We start from the raw sequence: 4,862 nt of genomic DNA, 5'->3' as shown, positions 1-4,862 counted from the left end.
CAAACAGCCAACTGTTTACTTTTTCCTCCCAACACAATGATAATTAATTTACAAAAATTGGCATTTACAATGTATATTCAAAGCATTTTCCTTTAACGGGAAACAGCATTATAGAACAATAAGATTAAAAAGTTAAAGAAAAGAAACAACACAAAAATCCATTCTGTTGCTTTTATAAAATAAAACAGATGTTAGTGTAAGTCAAGAAATCCTCTTATACTTTGGGTTCTTCTCCTCTAGGAACCAGCACTGTTATATTTTCTCCGTTTAGCCAAATCTAATCTAATTTAGTAATCCTTTTTCCTTCAGTTATGATTTCAAACTCAGTCACATCTTCCAATATCATATTGACAAGGTCATCAAAGCCTAGAAATGTGCCAACAATTTCCTCATCATTCTTCATCACAGTGTGAATTCTTGATCCTGTACACTTGTCTACAAGCTGTAAGAGGCAGCAGCTGTGATGGGTTGGTGATAGCGTTAGTGGCCATGGTGACCCTGGAAGTCAGAAATCCTTGCTCTGGTGGAGCATATCACAGCCTAATGATCTGACAATGTCTCTGTCTCTCAGCCAGGCTGTGAGGCAGTACATGTGCTCCACTGCACTTTTATGACTCAGCTCTTTTGCTCAGGCACTTCTTCCCGTCGACGTGGCCGTTGGATACCTCAAGTTATAAAGGAGATCCGAAAGCTTCAGAAGAGCACAGACCTGTTGCTAAGGAAGAGGCCCTTCAGCCTCGTGGTGAGCTCCAGGGAGCTGCCCTCCAACCCTCCACACCCCCTTCTTTCTTTAGATTTCCCAGGTATTGAAGAGCCTACCATCTTTTGCCTAAATGGTTAAGAATCCTCATTTCTAATTTGATAGGGGACTCTTTATCTTTTGAAAACATGAACCCTCCGTAAGTACCATTTAATTCTTTATGAGATTATTTTCTAACCCCCACTATCTTTGAAGCTGGGTTCTTTGGTTTATATAAATAAGAATTCTCTCATCCACCCACTTTTTGGTTCCGTTACCTACCCTCAGAGATCAGTTTCTTGTCTCCCTTCCCCACCACCAATGAAAGATATGCCAGTTCCACTATGCCAGGATTGACACCTTCTATTGGGTTAGGTCCTATGATTAAGGACCAGGAAGGAATAATGGAAATGAGGATTCATTGGAGACTCTTGAGAGAGTCTATCTGCCTTTGAGTTTCTCTTTTACTCTCTCCTCCTCCACCCCCCAAACCCCGGCCACTTCTCCCCATCCCACCTCCTTCATAGGTGAGAGAAGTTTGTGCTAAATTCACTCGTGGTGTGGACTTCAATTGGCAAGCCCAGGCCCTGCTGGCCCTGCAAGAGGTAAGAAAGGGCAAGGCACAATTGTGTGAGGGCTGAGTATGGGAGAAGGAGATATTCTAGAGTTCTACATGCCTACCAGGGCATAAGGAGCCCTAATGGCACATTGGGTAAGCACTAACCAGAGGGTCAGTGGTTTGAATCAGCAAGTCGCTCTGTGTAGAAGAAAGCCGTGGAAGTCTGCTTCCGTAAAGATTACAACCTTAGAAATCCTATGGGGCCATTCTACTTTGTCCTGTAGGGTCACTGAATCGTAATCAACTTGGCAGGAATGGGTTTTGACCAGGACATGGCTGACTGGGTTGTCGCAGAGTGAATTTTTCCTCCTTGAAAAGAGCAACAAGGATTTGGAGGCTGGGCTTCTTGTTTGATGGTAGCAGAATTCTCAGACACAGTTTAGTCACATTCTGTGAATACTCTTACAGTCCTTTGAGTCCTCAGAGACTTAGTTAGCAGGTCTTCCAGGACAAAAGCAGCACATGCTCCCTCATCTGTGTCAGTCTTTTTGTTTCTCTGCAGGCAGCAGAAGCATTTTTAGTTCATCTGTTTGAAGATGCCTATCTTCTCTCCTTACACGCCGGCCGAGTTACTCTTTATCCAAAGGATGTGCAACTGGCCAGGAGGATCCGAGGCATTGAGGAAGGACTTGGCTGAGCCATGGCTGGCATACCTGTGAACCTTTCCCGCTCACCCAGAGAACAAGTGCGCTGTGGAGAGAAAATGTCCAGCATCTATCTCATCGCAGGCTGGAGTTCCTCCAAAGGAGTTCCCCTTCTTCCTACTTAGTCCTTTGCTAGCTTGCCTTTTCTCTAGAAGTCTAGACATGCTTTTAAGCTTGGAACTTTGGCTCATGCCTTTTTTGTGTGTACAATGTTAAATAAAGATATTTTTTCTATAGAGTACTGACTAGGATCATCTCGATCACTAACAGAGGAAATCCTCTTGTGTTTTACAGTGAACTCATTTTTATTATGAGAAGGTTTCTTAATTTCAGGAATGATACCAAGAGCTCTGTGGAGCGGTGACCAGATCCACACAGCCTGAGGTGCAGCTTAGGCTCAACTTGTTTCTGGGCAGTGTGTGTGTGTTGCCTGCGTTTTCTCTGTAACAGAGGTCATATAGGAGGCACTCAATGTACTACCAAAGACCTCAGTTTGCAAATTATTCGCATGACTGTTTTCATGATGTTGAAGTTAACAGATTTGCTGGATTATGGGAGAAAAGGAGATTTACTTATTTTTTTTTAAGCTTTCTGTACTATTTATAGCTTTTACCAGCTGTTTACTTACTTGAAGCATAGGATAAAAATATGAGACGATCATTTCAGTCAATTGATAGAACAGCCCATTCTATCTAATAAAGTGTTTAATTTGTGCTTTATAATTTTTATCTCAGGATTTTGGAGTGCTTTTTCAAAAGTTCCACAGATATTTTTATCATTTCTTTGTGGAGAGAAAAGAAAAAGGATTGCTTAATGAAAACATTTGAAGCAAAGGTTATTGTTATAACGTTGTAGTTAAGTGCCTTCAAGTCTAGTCTGACTTATAGTGACCCTTTATAGAGTTTCTGAGGAGCGAATGGTGGGTTTGAGCTTCTGCCTTTTGGTTAGTAGTCCAGTGCTTATCATACAGCAACACACCAGGGCTCCTATTATTACAGCATGGAGATATTTTTGTATGTCAGCTTTAAGCTCTATGTTTTATATTGCTTATGAACTTAAATGAGATACTTGAGGAATGAATGGTGTGTACCTCCAGTGGAGCAAATAAAAACCTAGCCTTTCTATTGTATTTGAAAGCAATTTTAACTCTTTCATAACCTGTGGTACATATAATTACCATTAGCATATTCCTTCTCTGAAGTTTCTTGGGAAGATTTTTTTCCCCCACGTATAGTGCATAGTGGCACAGAGGCGAGGACTTATGTCATTGCATAAGCAGAAGGAAATTCATTGGTAACATACTGCTACAAAGTCTTACAAAAACTTATTCAATAATAAAAGGGTTAAGAGAGTCCCAGAATTAGAAAAAGTGTCACCCAAAGATTTTCTGGGTTTTGATGAAAAATGATTGTTGTTGTTAAGTACCACGAAGTCATTCTGATTAATAGCGACCCTGTGTAGAATTTCCAAGGAATGACTGGTGGGCTTATACCACCAGACTTGCAGTTAGCAATCTAGTGCTTATCCTACAATGCCACAACAGGATTCCATGAAAAATGATTAGTGAGGGAAAATACTAATAATGATGTGTTAGTCAATTGAATTCAGAGCAGATTGAAGGACAGGACCAAGTTCTATTGTTTAATAACCAAATTTTAACCCTTCAGAAAAAACTTACGCTGTTCCACATCAACACATATTTATGCAGATATTGGAATAAAGTTTATTGATCATAAATGTACTTAATTGTCACTTCTGTCTTTAAATTGTACTAGTACTCATCTACAGTACATACATGTCACACTCAAATGTCAGGTAAGCTTGCTCTTGCTCAGTACCACATAGTAATTATACAATTACTTGAGAAGTAATTTATATAATGTTAAACAGTGATGTTATTATTTACTGTAAATTTTGAGAATGTGCTGTCTTTCTGTACTGTGAATTACTTAACTCTAGCCATTGTCTTTGTTAACTTCTGTCAAAGGACTGGGTTGTTGTTGAGTGTCATTGATTTGGTTCCAAGTTATAGCAATACTGTATAAGGGTGTCTACGGAGTGACTGCTAGGTTTGAACTACCACTATTGAGGATGACAAAGAGAGCACAAGTTTGGGGACTCTGGTGAGAGAGCTGTTCCGGCAAGAAGGAGGCTTTGGGGAGCCGAACCGGAACAATGCAAAGATAGCTTTTCAGAATGCCAGTTGGGGTGAGGACCATTTTTTTGATATATACTTTTCTTTGTGTTGTTAAGTGCCCTCGAGTCGATCCCGACCCATAGTGACCCTGTATAGGGTTTCCAAGGAGCAGCTGGTGAGCTTGAACCACTGACCTTGCAGTTCAAACGACTTTGCAGTCTGATGCGTTAGCCCACAATGCTATGAATTTCACTAGTTTTGTATATCTAGAGAACCCAGCCTAAGATACTGATATTCTTTGTTTGATGAACCAATCTGTTATTTAGTTAAAAGATGACTTCAAAGGACAGTTTTGGTTGTATCATCTGCATATAGCAAGTTGCTAATGAGTTTTCCTCCAATCCCGATGCCATGTTCTTCTTCATATAAACCAGCTTCTCAGATTATTTGTCCAACATACAGATTGATAAGAATATTAAAACTACCATGGACTGCCAGAAGAACAAACGAATCTGTTTTGGAAAAAGAAAACCAGAATGCTCTTTAGAAGTCAGGATGATGAGACTTTGTGTCTCCTGCTTTGGATGTATTATCAGAGGGACCAATCCCTGGAGAAGGACATTGTTGTTGTTGTTGTTGTTAAGTGCCTTCAAGTTGGTTCCGACCCATAGCGACCCTGTACAGGGTTTCCGAGGGTGTAAATCCTTACGGGAGTAGAAAGCC

The 4,862-nt window shown here is 40.5% G+C and overlaps 1 pseudogene; it reads right to left on the bottom strand.

The window, feature by feature from the left end:
* Nucleotides 1-214: 214 nt before the first annotated feature.
* On the bottom strand, nt 215-491 carry LOC102824282 (annotated as a pseudogene).
* Nucleotides 492-4,862: the final 4,371 nt, after the last annotated feature.

Source organism: Chrysochloris asiatica, unplaced genomic scaffold (assembly GCF_000296735.1).
Source record: "Chrysochloris asiatica unplaced genomic scaffold, ChrAsi1.0 scaffold00016, whole genome shotgun sequence".
In the NCBI taxonomy this organism is placed as follows: Eukaryota; Metazoa; Chordata; class Mammalia; order Afrosoricida; family Chrysochloridae; genus Chrysochloris; species Chrysochloris asiatica.
The sequence above is the reverse complement of the archived record's forward strand: the minus strand, read 5'-3'. Positions and strand labels throughout refer to the sequence as shown.